Genomic DNA, 18,495 nt, shown 5'->3' on the forward strand with positions numbered 1-18,495 from the left:
AGCTTCCTCGTCTGAATGATGCTGTCATCCGACTTTAACCAGCGGGATAGTCTTGTTCCGCAACTGACGCTCTTTCCGGTCGAGAATCCGTACCGGAACCTCCTCATACGTAATGTCAGGCTGAACTGGAACTGGAATATCTGCCAGCACATGTTTCGGGTCAGGTACGTATCTCCTCAGCATAGATACGTGAAATACATCATGGACGCCTGACAGGGACGGTGGTAGCGCCAGTCGGTAAGCTACTGCTCCGATCCTCTCCAAGATCTCGAAAGGACCAATGTACCGCGGAGCTAGCTTACCTCTGAGGCCAAATCTCTTCACCCCTTTCGTGGGTGAAACTCGTAGAAATACATGGTCGCCAACAGAGAACTCTAGTGGTCTGCGTCTCCGATCAGCATAACTCTTCTAACGATCCTGCGCCTCTGACTTCCTCCGTCTGATAGTACGGACCAACTCTGCATCCTGCTGAACTCTATGAGGTCCCAACAACTGAGCCTCTCCAACCTCATCCCAAAGGACGGGTGTCCGACAAGGTCTACCATACAACGCCTCAAACGGTGCCATCTGGATAGCCGAATGGAAGCTGTTGTTGTAGGCAAACTCTACCAACGACAGATGGTCCTCCCAACTGCCTCCAAAATCCATAACACATGACCTCGTCCTCTAAAGTTTGAATGGTCCGCTCTGACTGTCCATCTGTCTGTGGATGGAAGGCTGTACTGAAACGGAGCTGTGTGCCCAAGGCCTGCTGCAGACTCTGCCAGAAACGAGACGTGAACCGTGGATCTCTATCCGAAATGATACTCAATGGAACACCATGTAATCTGATGATCTCCCGACAATACAGATCTGCCAATCGATCCAGGGGATCAGTCCTCCGAATCGCTAAGAAATGCGCAGATTTGGTTAATCGATCAACGATTACCCAAATCGCGTCATGGCCTCGTCGTGTCCTCGGCAACCCTACCACAAAGTCCATGGTAATGTGATCCCACTTCCACTCAGGAATAGGAATCCGCTGAAGTAACCCTGCAGGTCTCTGGTGCTCAGCCTTCACCTGCTGACAAACAAGACACCTAGCTACGAAATCCGCGATGTCTTTCTTCATCCCGTTCCACCAATAAGAACGTCTCAAGTCTCGATACATACGGGTCCCGCCTGGATGGATCGCAAATCGAGAACGGTGTGCCTCCTGAAGTAGCTCCTGTAAGACCGGATGACACTGAGGTACGCATAATCTGCCTCGGAAGTATATGATACCCTCCTCGTCTCGTGTAAACTCGGTCTGCTGCCCGGAAGCTATCTGACTGCTAATAAACTGCAAATGCTTATCACTAGCCTGTGCCTCTCGGATCCTCGTCCTGATCGACGACTGAGCAACCATGGTAACAAGAATACCTTGCTCTGTCGGTCCCTGCTCCTCAAGATCTAACTCTGAGAAAGCCTGAATCAAGTCCGTGACTGAAGTCCGGTGGCAAGCCAAAGTCCCTCTGGACTTCCTGCTGAGTGCATCTGCAACCACATTAGCTTTCCCCGGGTGGTAGCTAATGGTATAATCGTAGTCCTTCAGGAACTCCATCCATCTCCTCTGTCGAAGATTAAGCTCCTTCTGAGTGAAAATATATTTGAGACTCTTATTATCAGTGAGAATCTCAAATGTGATACCGTATAAATGATGACGCCAAAGCTTCAGAGCAAAGATGATGGCAGCTAACTCCAAGTCATGAACTGGGTAGTTCTTCTCATGTTCCTTCAACTGACGAGAAGCATAAGAGACTACTCTGCCGTGCTGCATCAGAACAGCGCCCAAACCCTGTAGAGACGCGTCGGTGTAAAGTACAAATCCATCATCTCTAGAAGGTAAAACCAAAACTGGAGCCGATACTAATCTCTGCTTCAGCTCCTGGAAGCTGGTCTCGCAATCCTCGGACCATACGAACTTCACGCCTTTCCGGGTAAGACGTGTCAGTGGCATAGCAATACGCGAGAAGTCCTCGACAAAACGTCGGTAATATCCGGCCAATCCTAGGAAACTGCGAACCTCCTGAACTGACTTCGGCTGCTCCCAACTGGTAACAGCCTCGATCTTCTGAGGATCAACTGAAATACCTCTGCTAGAAACCACGTGTCCCAGAAAACCAACTGAGGATAGCCAGAATGCACACTTGCTGAACTTCGCGTACAGCTGATGTCTCCAAGACTGTGCGAAGATGCTGTGCATGCTCCTCCTCGGAACGAGAGTAGACCAATATGTCATCAATGAAAACGATAACAAACTGATCCAGATACTCCAGAAATATGCGGTTCATCAAGTCCATAAACACCGCTGGAGCATTGGTAAGCCCAAATGACATTACCAAAAACTCATAATGACCGTATCGGGTACGGAACGCTGTCTTCTGAATATCGGAGTCTCTGACTCTCAGCTGATGATATCCGGATCGCAGATCAATCTTAGAATACACTGATGTACCTCTGAGCTGATCAAACAAATCCTCGATCCGTGGTAATGGATATTTATTTCTGACGGTCACTGAATTCAGCTGCCTGTAGTCAATACATAACCTCATGGTGCCGTCCTTTTTCTTGACAAATAATACCGGAGAACCCCATGGAGAAACACTAGGGCGAATAAACCCCCTATCCAAAAGCTCATGGAGTTGAACCTTCAGCTCGTTCAACTCTTTTGGTGCCATACGATACGGAGCTTTCGATGCCGGTGCGGTCCCCGGAATCAGTTCAATAGCGAACTCCACTTGCCTTCTGGGAGGCAAACCTGGCAGCTCCTCTGGAAATACATCTGGGTACTCCCGGACTACAGAAACGTCGGAGAGCTGCGAACTACTACTGTCCTCAGTACTGATCAACGATAACAGAAAACCATGACAGCCGTGTGACAGCAGCTTCTGCGCCTGAATCGCCGAAATAATCGAGATGCTGTCGTCTCTGATGCCAGTGAAACTCCACGAGGGTTGGTTCGGAGGCTGGAAGGTGACCACCCTCGTCTGGCAATCAACGGTAGCATGATAAACTGACAGTCAATCCATGCCAAGTATGACATCAAACTCGATCATCTCCAATACTAGAAGATCTACCGTAAGTATCATGTTGCCTAAGTCTAACGGGCAACCTCTGATCTCCTGGGTGACGTCTAAAGTATCACCGGACGGTAGGGAGACAGTCAATCGCCGTAACCTAACAGTAGGTAATGGTACCGGATATGGTGCAGCTGCTGCTACTGTAGGCACTAGGGGCACAGGTGCCACTGGTATAGGATACACTGTAGATCCAAGTGGTGGTGGCACTGAATACGCCGTAGGCTGCGCTGGAGCAGATGTCGGGTACACCAATGGTACCCCTGATGGTACGGTAAACAGGGTAGGCGTGGATACCGTCGGTGTGGCCAAAGTAGGTATCTCTACAGGAGCTATCGGGATTTGAGAGCCCGACGCTCCCGCCGCATCCTGAGTCTGTCCCTGACTGACAGGCTCACTAACAGTGGGCATCTCCGGCATATCCAGAGATCCCGTGGTCCTCGCACGTGATCGACCAGCACCACGTCTCGCAGCAATACGAGTAGATCGTCTCATATCTGTTAAATTAAATTACAGATATCAATACCAATATAACAAACATAAAATAACAACATACCTATTTGCTGTCTGGAGATGTTCCGTCGCTGTCCAGTCCCCAATTTGACCTCAAAATTCCGAACGTACATATCGCCGGAAATCCAAATAAATCCGAAACGAAAATCCGAAACATAACCATATCGAAAATCCGATAATGCCCAGTTTGACTCGCAAACCTGGCTAACCCAAATATCCAGAATACCAACAACAGGTATCCGATAAATCTCCAGAACACCCAAAAGCAGGCCCGCTCGATACCAAATAAATTGGTATCGATAAATCCGAAAATCCAAAATACGAAACAAAAGATCGTAAAACGTGGCTCGATACCACTAAATTGTCACGCCCAAAGGAGTCCCCGTCCGAAAAATTTCGGCAACATCTCCCCTGTACGGTGGACAATCTGAAACTTTTCTACATCTCACAAATACCTCAGCCACAGGCGGCTGGAATAATAACAACAAAATAAAACATCACCACACAATTATATATATCTATTCAGCCTCTGGCTGTCACAACCACGCAGTTAAGATAATTAAACAAAATACACTACACTCGTAAAGCTCAAATCCGACGAACTCACCTCTTCTGCCGTCCAGGCAGGCATGTAGTAGAATAAAAACCAAATCCAAATCCATCGATATAATAAAATCTATACCATGTCCATAAGTAAATAAATCCAGAACATAACAAGTTCAAATAGTCTAGAACAGAAAAGGAAACCAAACGAAAAACCAATCACATCCTCGAGGTCTGCAGGGACCAGCAACTGGAACTCTCTCCTGACAGCATCAACCTGAAAATATCAACAATGGAGGCGGGGTGAGTCCAACACTCAGCAAGTACAGTTGATATGCAAATTAAAGAAATAACACCTAGCACTAATCATGCGTACAGTCTCCTGATAAAGATAAAGGTAACTACAAACCGAAGAAGACAGGAGAGAATCTGTACTAACCAGGACCCGGTAAAAGGACAAACAGTCCGAAAGGTATAGAAGACCTGTATGCATGTCAATCAAGGTATCCAAGCAATGTGCAGCATATAAGTGCAACAAACACAAACATAAACAATAAATGCATCATGCATATGATGCTAATGTCATGGTCACCCCTGACGCCAGTCAGCCGACTCACAACAACGGTGGGACCGAGTGGGTAGGGTTGTGACAACCGTGCACTCTACAACACTACTCCTGATGAGTGATCGAGTGGACGGGATGCTGTCGGAGTACATACGTACTCCTACCCCCAAATCATAAATGGGGGAGCGCAATGCTCTCATCTCCCGGTACACTATGACGGAGAGGAATCTCTAACGTGCTACACGCTGCGTCACACTACCCATGAGCGGATCAACGGAGCACCGGAAGAGTCAAACTGACGTGCTACCACGCTGTGTCCCGCTACCCATGAGCGTCACAACGGAACACCGAACAGTGATGAAACTGGCAAAGTGCTCGACAATAAAGGAGCAATCAATCACTCAGCATGCAATCATGCGAATGGTGCATGTCACTAAACATGGTAATATACTAAACCAATCTCTGGACATATCATAATGTGCACCAAAGCGAATGAATCATATCAAGGTATCTGATCATGTAAGGTATCAAACCTAGGTCCTGACATGGTAAAATATGGTTATATCACTACCCATGAGCATGTGGAATCAGGTGCATATCCATACAAGATGTAAACAAACAATCAATCAACAGGTAGCATGTATTGGGCAGTGATTAACCGAAACAAGTAAGAAACACAATTAATGCATCTTGTTAATTTAATTACTAAGCATATCAAAGACAATAAGTCAAAAGTACCCGCCTCCGAAAATAGAAAGGTCCAATCTAGCAAATCCAAGTCAAGACGCCCGTCTCGAATCAGAGTCCTGCGTCAAAACAGTATATATATATTTTATTTAACTAAATCCAAATGAAATAGCTAAATAAAATTCCCAAAACTGAATTAGAACAAAACCCTAATCAATGCTACACGTGATCATGTAATCAAAAACCTACATATGATCATGAATTCAAAATGATACTATGATCCACAACCAAGATCAAATACCTACACATAAGCCAAATTCAACTTAACCAATTGGTATCAAACTTACTACACATCAGGTATCAATCATCCTACACATACCTCAATCTCCAATCCCTACCAAATTTGATATCAACCACGTCTTACCCAAATTGATGTCAATCGCTTCCTCTTTAGCGATTCTTGTATCCGACCAGCAGCACTCTACTGTTGCACGCGATCCGGGAAACCCACTGCCGAAATTGTGCAGTAAGCAACAATTGACCTTCATGCCATATACCCAATTTAACTCTTATATAGATCAATCTTACCCAAAGCTGAATTGGTTGTTGCGATGGATGAAGAAAGAACCCGACAGTGGAAATTCTAGGGCTCGGCAGAACCTGATGGTCGGCTAACCCTTCCCCTCCAACAAGCAGTAGTGGCGTCGGCTAGGGCTGAGAAGGAGCAGTCTTGAACAGGGAGGAAAAGGAAGAAGAAGACCCAATCCAAAAGCCTCGGCTTACAAATAGGGCAGAGGATCGGCAGTAGAAGGCGGCAGTGGCGACTAGGGCACAACTCAGCGTCGGTGGGCAGAGATCAGGCTCGAAGAAGAGGAAGCAATAGCGTCGCGGCACAGAGGAGGTCGGCGGCTTGATCAGCACTGCTTGGCTTTGGCCGGCGGTAAGAAGAAAGGAGATGGGTCGCCGGCGGTGTCGCGAGCCCAAAGAGGAGGAGGAGTCGGCGCCAATTCAGAGTCAAGGAAGAAGAGGAAGCTTCGGCAGTGGCGAGAAGAAGCAAGAATAAGAAGTGGCCGAGGGGTTTTGTGCTCTCGGGGAGGAGAAATCGCCCGTGCGGCCGGTTAGGGCACGGGGGGAAGAAGTCGGGCTTGCGGGAGTGGCTCGGCAAGGAAGAAACGGCGACAAAGAGAAAAACGGAGGAAATAAAAAAAAACAAATAAAGAAAGAAAATAAAAGAAAAAGCAAACTTTTCCTCATTTAAATGGGGTAGCCTAAACAGGCTTTTCCGGACCCCGGTTTTATCCCCGTCAACTCGTCCGTACGAGCTCCGAAAAATTTCCGAAAAATTTCGGAAAATTCCCTTATTAATATTCGCCTATTTTCCGGTATTTTACAGAATGAACCTCTTCCTCATAATTGATTTCATCTCTTCCCAAGTGCCAACGGGTCTCTCGTTGTTTCTTCTCCTGCTTAGAATAACTTGATCCCACCAAATAATAGCATAATCAATAAATTCGACAGCAGCAAGTTTTACCTTCTTCTCTTCAGAGTAGTTGTGACAATCAAATACTAATTCCACTTTCTTTTCCCACTCCAAATATGCGTCTGGATCACTTTTGCCTTGAAAAGAAGGAATCTTCAATTTGATATTTCCCAAGTTTCTATCAACATAATCAGTCATCCTTCCCCTTCTACCACCAATTCTGATGCTACCAGATCTGCCACTAGAAACTCTATCATCAATGTCCTCAGAAATGCCATCATCATCATCGTTGTTGTCTTCACGGTTATATTGCCTTGAAATTCGTGTGGGAACTCTACCAGCTTGGCTATTTTGCAATTCAGTAATTACAACATCTTGTCTCTCCAATCTGTCGAGGATTTGATTGAATCTGATTTCCATGCGTTCCAAGTGTTGTCTCAAGGCACGTTGTTCAAGTGTTTCTCTAGGTCTTGCTTCTTCTCCATTTGTCGCCATTAATGCAATTTGTTGTCACTCAATCACTCAACTCGCTAATGTTAGCTCTTTAAGGAACTTAGAATTGTGGCAATTCCTTGTAAACGATCATTGACTGATTGAAAATCCCAAAGGTATAGGATAAAAGAAAGGAAATGATAGAAGAATGCAAATTGCAGAATTGAAAAATTAAATTAAGTTCAGAAAGGAAATTTGCTAGAATTGAATCTAGGCAAAACTTATGCGAATGCGGGACTAAGAGATAAAGATATTTGAAATAAGAACTGAAAAGGATCTTGCCAGAACTTAATTTAGGCAGGTGTAGAATTAAATCTAGGCAAAACTTTAAAAGAAATGCGGAATAGGAAAGTGCAAGTATATTAGGCAAAACTTTAAAGGAAATGCGGAATAGGAAAGTGCAAGTATATTAGGCAAAACTTTAAAGAAATTGCGGAATTGGAAGGTGCAAATATACTAGGCAAATTATTAAAGAAAAATGCGGAATTGGAAAGTATAAATATAATAGGCAAAACTTTAAAAGAAATGCAGAATTGGAAAGTACTAGTATAGAAATAACAATTCCCTACACTCAACTTTTTTTTTATTTTTATTTTTTGATTTTTTTTTTGAATTTCGGCCCTTTTTTTTTTGCCGAAAAAATAATTTTTTTTTAATTTCGGCGTTTTTTTTTTACAATTTTTTTTTTACCGATTTTTTTTTTAAATGTCAACTCTTTTTTTTTTTACCGAAAATAATTTGCTAGCACCAAGACGAATAAAACTCACTAGGATTGAGATGATAATGATAAGCAAATAATTTTGAACAAATTGACAAAGTTTCAAGCACAAAGAGAAAAGGATAACCAAATCGATTTAGAAAAACTTGGCTCTGATACCAAATGATGTGAACCCAACGAGAGAGATATCTCAAGAACCCACAACAATTGAAAACAGAAAGAAGGAAGGTCTAAGTCGATAAGATGGATGAAAAGAAACCTCGACCCAATGCTTAGAAAAGCACGAACCTTGGTATAGAAGATGGAAGACGCCACAACCTTGGGATTGAGGTTGATAAGTCTTCGAACGCCACAAGGAGATGCCTTAATAAGTTCAAGTTCAATGAAGAACCAACAAGCGAGAGCCTCACCGTGTCTTAGATTGAAAAATATATCAAAGATACATGTGTGGCCGTCACCCCCTTTATTTATAGCTATAAGGTGACCAAAAAACCCTAAAAGGCCAAAAGAAAGCCCATTTAGTAAAGACCCATATAGACTACTTAGCCATTTTAAGCATATGGCATTATTACAACCCAAATAAAAGTAAAAATGAGTCCAAATTGAGCCAACATATCCATACTACATAGATATGAAACTTAAATACTAATTTAGCTCATCTAAGGCTCAAATTAGGTTGACTAAGCCAGATGACTTGCTCTTGGTCAAACCTTCTTCAATAGTAGCTTTGGCCTTCACATCTTCAATTAGCACATTAAGTGCTTCCTTCATTTTTTAGCTCTAGCCCTTGTAATTGGTCCTCCATTGATGCATAATGGATCATCATTAATATCTGGAGTGGATTGAGCACGACCCATATCACTAGCTTGTTGCGCAACTTGTTCTCTTTCATTTATTCCATCAGTAACCTTCCATTTATACATATTCTACTGATAGATGCAAGGTTTAAAATAACAGTTCCGTTCGGGAACTTCAGTCACCTATCATAACTAGAAGGCTTTAGTACCGTGTTGCGTCGAGCATCTAAACTAACATTGAGATAAATTTAAATGAATATTACTCTTTTAGTACGCTTTCTTTAACTGAATTTTTCTACAAACAAATAAAGCTAACAAATAGAGAAACAACTATATTTTTGTTGTACTATGTTAAATTCATACTCGACATGTCAAAAGTGTGAAGAATGAATTCAAATAAAATTTACTCAATTAATCCCCTTTCACTTACATTCTATACTTTTAATAACACTATATCATTTAGATAGTTGAGTTTTTTTTTACTTCAATGCCTTGAGATGAATTCACATTTTATGTTTATAATATTCTTTCTTTCTTTCACTTGTTTTAGAAAATGACTATAGCAATTAAATATTCAATCAAGCTACAAGCAAGTAATAAACATAATTTGAATTCATCTTTACGCATGACAAATTGTAACAAAGTGGATCCAAAATGTTGGCATGACATGATGCTCATTAGCATGATCAATATGGTTATACACGAGAGATGAATTTCATCTTTACGAACGAAATATTGTAACAAAGTAGGTCCAATGTCAGCATGACATCAACTCATTACACGATCAACATAGTAGTACACAAGAAATTGCTTGAGCTGATTAATATAAAATTTTAGTGAAATTCCAATCATGCAGCCCAGCAAGACATGAAATTTCAAAGCATGGGTTGGTTGGTGCCTCTATCATTTCATTATGATAAGATTGATCAATTTAACCATTGAGCATTTATAAATACCATAAGAACATAGTGAATTTAAAAATGACAGTAAAATTTTCTTCAAATGATAAAGAAACCTTTCTACTTGAAAACAAAGACTCAAAAATCATTATCTTATTTTTTTAAAAGATTTATCATCATAATTAAAAGGTCCAGAAGGTTGGGTATAAATATTTTTACCTGTTTTATTGTACTAGTAGCAGTATCTCCATTTTGAAGGCCCTTAAGATGAGGAAGTGTTGGAGAATACCCATCAATGACATCAATTAGAGGACTCCATCAAATGGGATCCTGGAAAATAGTTGATAATTTAATTAAAATATTTTCTTCAAATGAAATGAATTAAATTGGACAATGATACATACCATATAAACTGACCTCACCACCTTCTACAAAATCTGACTTCCCTCCTAACCTGTTCATTGCATTTGCTTCATGTGTTTTCCTTGAAATAGCTCCAAGAGACATTCTTCCAGTGTAGAAACGCTAAGCAATGGATGATGCAGATTCAACTCGTCCAATTGGTAAAGGCACTCAAGAAGATCACGGAGAGCCTAAGAAAGTGAAGTCATTGTCACTGATGCACAAAGAAACAGTTTTTATAAACATGGTAAACTATATAAAGTTTCAAATATACCATGCTTTTAGAAACAAGGTTTTAATTCTCAACAATAGATATACATAGGTTTTCTATGTAGTATGAACCATTGTGTTTGGAAGGCGTAGATCAGAATACTAGAAGATAAACCAAATCTAGTCTAGAAACAATACCATAACTAGAAGATATTTAATTAACACCAATCACAATTAATCCACCTATAATACCACAATGATATTAAGGTAACAAGTGTTATTTCGACATCTACACCTGAATATTTGATCTTATGTCATGAAACAACAAATGCAGTATGGCATGCAGTGCATAGGCGTATGCTCTAATTTTCAATAGTGATGCTTATGAAGTACTTATTGGTTTTGCTAATTAACTTCTTGCTTCAAGTCATAGATAAAACAAGCATCAAAAATGAATGCAGATTTCAAACTCACATTCACACGATGATTTGCAAGGTGCTGTTGGTAAATAGAATATGCATTCACTCTTTTGACGAATTGCTTTGTGTAGCAATTATGACATCTCTGGATTATTTCCATGGTATTCACCTGATTTTGAACAAGAGGAATATACATCGGTATGATCATTATATATTTACCGTCAGTCAGTAGATTGAATGATTAGATTCTCTATTATGCTGACAGACAAAAGAATAATTGACCTCATGTCCAACAACAAAGAATATCTCTATTATGCTAGCATAACAATCGTTCAGCTTTAAAAGATTTAGCAACATATATATATCACAAAGGAGAAGCAGCCCAAGACCATCTTTTAGCAAATCCAAAAGTGTGCTCATATAGAATAATAGACAACCACGAAGTCTAAATGAAATTAATAATAGTATTTTCAATAGTATACAAGAAAATAACCACAATAAACTAGTAAGTCGATAAAAGTATTTCCCGAGGCATGCCAAATGACAACCAAATTAATAAAAGATATGAAGGTGTGTTTGTTGATGCACAAATATACGGTGACAATATAGATTATCTAATGGAGACAATCTGCCAAATAATCCAATCATCAAATTACTAGTAACTGTATTACATATTTTTCTAGTATTATGTGTCTAGATATTAAGAGAATATAATTATACCTCCAAGTTTGAATTGAATGATCCGAAATTTTCTAATCTCTTGGTTGAATCCTTTGAGAATGCTTTCACCCAGAAGGACAATGTTTCACTTGCTAACTTTGAAAATGAAAAAAGGCTCCCTTGAAATGAGGAACAAAATAGAGAATGAAACAAAATTTCTAGAATAAATGAGGTTGTGATTATTCTCACACATAATGAATGCACATGATATGTAACTCAGCACATTCTTAAAAAACTAAGAATAACCTTCTGATGGAAATTTAGAGTCAAATAAACAGATTAGTATTTCGGGTGCAAGAAAGAATGAAAAAAATAACTAGTACCAAGTGCAAAGGGCATGTCACCACATTAGAAAATGTACAATTAGTCTAGGGAGCTAATGTAAACTAGAATGAGAAAATAGGAAATAAATGGTTGACATAACAATTAATGGTTGTGTGCTCCTTAATGGTCATATATTACTGTAGACCATAGTTATCAAAAGCGCAAGGTGCAAAAAAGCACTCAAGGGTCTTGGGGCTTAAAACGCAAAGCGCAAGGCGAAGCGCGGGCTTTACGGAATAAAAGCGTAATAAACAATAGGACTATTATATTTATTAAAAATCTTTCAAAATGTCTTTGAAATCCAAATAACCATAAACAAATATTCTTTGATGAAGTTGTAGATAATTGAAAATCATAAGTCTTTGAAAATATAATAGAGGAAATATCAAATATCAAAATAATCATCTTCTTCATCTTCATTGTCCAAATCTACGTCATCAGCTCCATCGCTTGATTTGTATCCATCAGTATCCTCTTCTTCAGTTTCATCATCAAGATTAATTTCTTCTTCATTAACAAGACTAGTTTGAGCTGAAGATTGTTTTCTTTTTGCTGATGCAGATAATGATGCCCCTTTTGAAGAAGATGCATTTCGAGATCGAAAGTCATATGCACTTTCACCAACCCCAGATGCTCGTGCTACATCACTCCAACGCAAATCTTCACCTTCGTAGACAAAATCATTATCATTGTCTTTATCACTGTCATCCAATTTACCCAACAACCATTCATTACTATCATCTATCTCTGACAAAGTAATAGGATCAATTTTTTCTCGCATGTCATATCTTCTCCTCAAAGCTCTATTATACTTGATATATACCAAATCATTCAATCGTTGTTGAGACAACTTATTTCTTTTCTTAGAATGTATCTACAAAACAAAAGTAAAAAGTAAAAGGTTAAGTTCATAATATAAATTTTAATATGTATTAAAAAAACTCCAACTTACATATTCAAAAACACTCCAATTACGTTCACAGCCTGAAGAAGAGCATGTGAGGTTTAAAATCTTCATTGCAAATATTTTTAATTCAGGCGTTGATGCACCATAAGAAAACCACCAATCAGCTTAAAATATAAAAACATATAAATTATAAGATTAACTTTATTACCATCCAATATTAATATTGAAAAATCTATTATTTATAAATTTACCTGGTGATTTTAAAGTTCTTTGTCGGATAGCCATTGACAAACCAAAAAGTCCTTCTGCTTTCTTGTATTTTTCCAATTGATTCGTGATCTTATCTTGTAAATCCTCACCTCTCACTAATCTGGATATGCACTTGTACAAACCCTCCATCACTTCTGTATCATTTTCTATGTCAGAGTTTGAGTAAAAACACTCTGGATTCAAGAAATATCCAGCTGCGTGCAAAGGTCGATGGAGTTGAATGTTCCATCTTTTGTCAATGAGTTCAAAAATGCTACGATATTTCTCTTCATTATTGTTAAATGATGCAGCGATAGCTTCTTTGGCCCTGTCCATTGACTCATAGATATAACCCATAGGAGACTTTTTTTCACCGACTACCAGCCGTAATACTTTCACCAATGGACCACCAACCTTTAATGCAAAAATCATATTTTTCCAAAAAGAATGCATCAATATCACTTCTGCTACACGTTTTCCTGCAGTCTTCTTAGAAAATCGACTATTTGCCCACTTTTCAGATGTAAACATCTTTCTCAGATTTGCTTGTTGTACATGAAACCGCTTTAAAGTCAAAAAAACTGTTGCGAAACGTGTCTTTGCAGTTCTTACCATGTCTCTCTGTCCAGTAAACTCTCTCATCATGCTCAATACTTGTGGCCTGTTGTAAATATAACCATTAACCATCAACGCTCGTTCATGCAATTTTCTGAGATGAGGAATTTTGAATATATCCTCAAGCAACAAATTTAAACAATGAGCTGCACAAGGAGTCCAATACAAGTGTGGAAATCGATTTTCCAAAAGACAACCTGAAAAAACAAATAAATTTAGTAAAAAAATATTAAAAATATAATTCAATTATAATTGAAAGTAACAAAAATTTAAAATATTACCTGCACTGATATTGCAGCTTGCATTATCTGTTACAATCTGAACCACATTTTTTTCTCCAATGCGATACACAAATTTAGAAAGTAACTCAAACATCTTGTCCGTTGTGTGAGAATAGCCTGAAGCATCAATTGATTCGACAAATACACTTCCTTTGGGACCATTCACCAAAAAATTTATAAGAGTCCTACCCTTTTTATCGGTCCATCCATCTGCTATGATTGTGCACCCAAACTTAGCATGATCTTCTTCATGGGATTTGAGAAGCGAGTTCGTATTTGTCAACTTCTTCTTCAAATACTTAACCCTCACTTCATGATATGATGGAGGTTTCATCCCCGATCCAAATTGTCCAATAGCTTCAATACAAGGCTAAAAAAAAATCATATTTTACAGCGTTGAAGGGAATTCCAGCATCATACATCCATCTTGCAAATTTCTCAACTGCAATATCTCTTAACTTCTTTTTATTTTCATCAAATTGTCCTTTATTTTTTGCACGTCTTTGCTTAACAATTTCATCGACATCTTTCATAAAATAAAGGTTAATAGGTCTAGTTTGTTTACACTTTTTACCTTGGACCGTAGGATGGTTGCTTGAATCAGATATTGGTCGTTTCCCTTTCACTTTAGTTTGATGATCATCTTCTTCATGTTCTTCCAAATCTTCCAAATTATCAACATCATCAGAATGCGGAATTTCATCCATTTGATTCTTCAAATTACTCTTTTTTTTTGCATGAACTCTCTAATTTCTTCTTTAACATGCTCGAGACATTTCGGACAAGCTTTTACATTTCTATTGCCCCCAACTAAATGTAGCTTGTGTCGATAAATTTCACCATTTGTTACTTTACCACAGAAAATACAACCAGCAACATTTGGATTTTTAGGATCTGAACATGTTGCATAATTCCAAGCAATATCCTTTCGAGTTGATGGAGTTGTTGTACTTGTATTTGACATGATTAAAAATCAATACTGCTGAAAATGAAATCAATAATAATCAATCAATCAATAAAATAAAAAAACAGGGGAAACAATTAATTATAGAATTTAAATCTGATTTATCATATAATTAAAAAATTTTATTATATTTTTAAATTTTAAATTTATTTTTTATATATTTAAAATTTTAAATCTAATTAATACAATTTATCAATTTTTTTTATTTTTAATATATTTTTTATGTATTTAAATTTTAATTTTGATTTACTGATTTATTTGAAATTTGAATTAATAATTTTTTATTTTAAATAAATTTTTTATATATTTAAATCCGATTTATATAAATTAATTAGATTTTTATATTTAAAATATATTTTTTATATATTTAAATCTAATTAATAAAATCTATCAGATTTTTATATTTTAATTTTTTAAATATTTTTTATGTATTTAAATTTTAAAACTGATTTACTGATTTATTTGAATTAATAAATTTTTTAATATATTTTTATATATTTAAATCTGATTTATATAAATTAATTATTTTTTTATATTTTAAATATATTTTTTATAAATTTTAAATCTGATTTATATTAATTAATAAACTTTATTAGATTTTTATATTTTAAATATATTTTTTTATAATTTTTAAATCTGATTTATATTAAGTAATAAAAATTATTAGATTTTTTTTAATTTAAATATAATTTATATATTTTATTGGAATAATTTAATTAGGCTTTATAAAATATATTCGAAATACCCCATTTAACTGAGGAGTTCTTTAATTTAATTAAATGCAAAAAAAAAAGTTGACGCTGCTACAGGGCTCACGCCCGACCGCAAACCGCCGCGGCGGCACCAAAACCATCACAGGACGCTGCCGGCGACACCGGAGGCGTCCGGCGACGATGCCGGAGCCGTCGGAGGAGTCCGGCGATGCTTCCGGCGCTGCCGGAGGCGTCCAGAGTCGCCGGAGGCATCGCGGGTCGCTGCCGCTGGTGTCGCTGGAATTGTCCCGCGGTGCTGGAAGTTTCGCCGGATGCTCCGATGGCGCCGGAAGCATCGTCGGACGCCGAAGAAGCTTCCCGTGAATGTGCGACAGCAAGATTTCACCGACAAAGTTGGAAAATTTCATAGGAAGAGGCGAAGCAAGGAAAAGACGAAGCTTACCTGGAATCTAGGGACGATCGCGACGTGAGGAAGATGAAGAGGCAGCAGCGATTTGAAGCAGATGAACATTAATGAGGTTCTTTAGGGCTTTAAAAACTTATAAATAAAACAAATAAAAAAAACAAAAAAAGGAAAGCAGCAAAAACTTTGCGACTCGCAGAGAAGCGCTGCGATGCGCAGGGAAGCGCCGCGACGCGCATCGAAGCGCACGCTTCTTGGAAGGCTTGCGCTTCCGAGTTCACAGAAGCGTGACGCCTGCGCCTCGCTCCGCCTCGTGCTTAAGCGATCGAAGCGACCGCTTTTTAAAACTATACTGTAGACCAAGGAAACCATGAATACTAGATGGGAGTACAACAGCAACTGCATTAACATACATGAAGCATGGTGTAATAGACATCTCAACATTTTTCTGAATAAAAACATTTGCTTCCAATTGTCTTCTACATGCAAATAAATTTCTGGCCAACCATATTAAGAAAAATAAGAAGGGGAGCCTTGGCGCAACAGTAAAATTGTTGCTTTGCTAAAAGGTCACGGGTTCGAATTTTGGAAACAGTCTCTTGCAAAAAGCAGGGTAAGACTGTGTACAATGGATCCTTTCTCGGGACCCCGCATAACGAGAGCTTCGTGCACCGAACTGTCTTTTTTTTTTTTAACATATTAAGAAAAACAAAAAAATGTCATATGCAATTTATGTTCAAAGGATATTATTATAACTTGAGGTAGTTCAATAAGACAAAGGACTTTAACGAATATGGCCAGCATAACAATAAATGTATACCTTTCCAGAGGTACATAATTGAAAAGAAAACAATGGTAATTCTTCTCCAAGTATGTGATCTTTATCACACGAGACCTTTCAAACAAGTAAGTTCTAACTGCAGCCCCCACATATTCTACTACTTGCATCAAACTGAATTTCTACAAATTTCCCAAAGCGGCTACGTAAAATTTACAAATGAGATTAGGAAAGAGAGAAAAACATATAAAATGAGGGAAAGAAAAAAAGATAATGCACAATAAATTACAGTCCTACAAGGGTAGAAAACTGCATTTAATGCATAACAATTAAATGTATGCAACATAAGGAACAATAATCTCACACATAATGAAACTCACTAATAGAAATAAAACTGAAAGATTATTAACATGCATAAATTAGAGTCCTTTTAAAGACTCTAACCCAGAAAAAAAAAGTAAAATAAATTAAAAATATCAAGCAAAGAAATAATCCTATACTTAAACAAAGGCTCCGATCAATCTTGGAATAAATCCTCCCTGAAAAAATAATTGCTACTAAATTAGCTTGTCTTATTAGGAATTGAATTTAATTAAATTTGGTTTCTTTCGTAGTTTGTAATTAGGTTTTTTTCTTAGTTGATTAATTATAGAATTATTTATTTCATAGAATATTTAATTTATTTCTAATTTTATTTGATTTGGAGTCTTAAATGAACTCTAATCCCCAAGGTTAAAAACATCTTTGTACAGTATTGTGCTTCTTTTATGTGACTGTTGTTAAAACTTTTTGAAAAACTATCACCGGTCAAAAAAATCAAAAAAGGATTTACATTTTTTTATCTTTATTTTGGTACTTCAAAGGATAGGGGAAAAATGAAAAAAAAAAGCACTTCAAAAAGAAATTAATAAGATAAAGAAGAAAAAAATATCAGAAAATGCAGCCACAAAGAAGTAAAAGAAGTATTGACTGCGTATGTTATGTCGGGATGGATCTTGAGAATTACTCACGTATATCTCGTTGAGTGCATATCTTCTTGAGAGATCATAAAAAATGCCCAGCAAACAAAAGCACCCGGAAGAACTCAAGGATACATAAAACCTAAGAAGAAGCTCTTGAAATTGACAACCAAGAAAAAAATCCGTCTAACAAGAATCGAGCAAACTTTAGAATCAAGAAAACTAGACAGAGAAAAAGCAAGCTACCTTCTTCCTCTGGAGCGGGTCCTTCTCATCGATCACTCCAGCCTCCACCCAAGCAGAGTCTTTGTCTTCGATCCATACCATGGAGCCCTTCCGATAGATCATCTTTGCCTCGAAACCGGAAAGAATAGCTTTGGAACCCTACAATGTGACCGATCGATCTGGAAGTAGAAGCAAGACGATTACACCTCGCGAAACCCTAACGAGGATCGAAAACGCAGAAGAATAAATGAAACGAAGCGGCAGAATTTTCCCTTCGAACGAATGAGAAAGCGAAAAATGAAAAGAAAAAACAGGGTAGTGGAATGGAATGAGCCCACCGCTCAAAGTTCGTTTCCCGTTAAACGGCTATTTTACAGAAAACGATCCGATCGAATGAGGTGAGTCTAAAAAAACGAATAGGAAGGTTTGTGTTATATTTATTTTTTAAAACTTAATCAAGTAATTAAAATTTATTTATAATTGAATTGAGCTCGAATTTATAATTGACTAGGTTAGAGTTAAATTAAATTAAAA

At 38.0% G+C, this 18,495-nt stretch overlaps 1 long non-coding RNA gene across 2 annotated transcripts; it reads right to left on the bottom strand.

Annotated features, from left to right (window-relative positions):
• Positions 1-10,027: 10,027 nt before the first annotated feature.
• On the bottom strand, positions 10,028-18,032 carry LOC121968356. Of its 2 annotated transcripts, XR_006108090.1 has the most exons (4): positions 17,983-18,032; positions 17,788-17,878; positions 10,197-10,385; positions 10,028-10,122 (listed from the first exon to the last, which is right to left on the bottom strand). It is a non-coding gene; the product is annotated as an uncharacterized LOC121968356 (long non-coding RNA). The 2 variants fall into 2 exon arrangements; XR_006108089.1 differs by lacking the exons at positions 17,788-17,878; positions 17,983-18,032 and adding an exon at positions 10,879-11,051.
• Between the last annotated feature and the right edge of the window lie 463 nt (positions 18,033-18,495).

This window comes from Zingiber officinale, chromosome 3B (assembly GCF_018446385.1).
Source record: "Zingiber officinale cultivar Zhangliang chromosome 3B, Zo_v1.1, whole genome shotgun sequence".
NCBI lineage: Eukaryota > Viridiplantae > Streptophyta > Magnoliopsida > Zingiberales > Zingiberaceae > Zingiber > Zingiber officinale.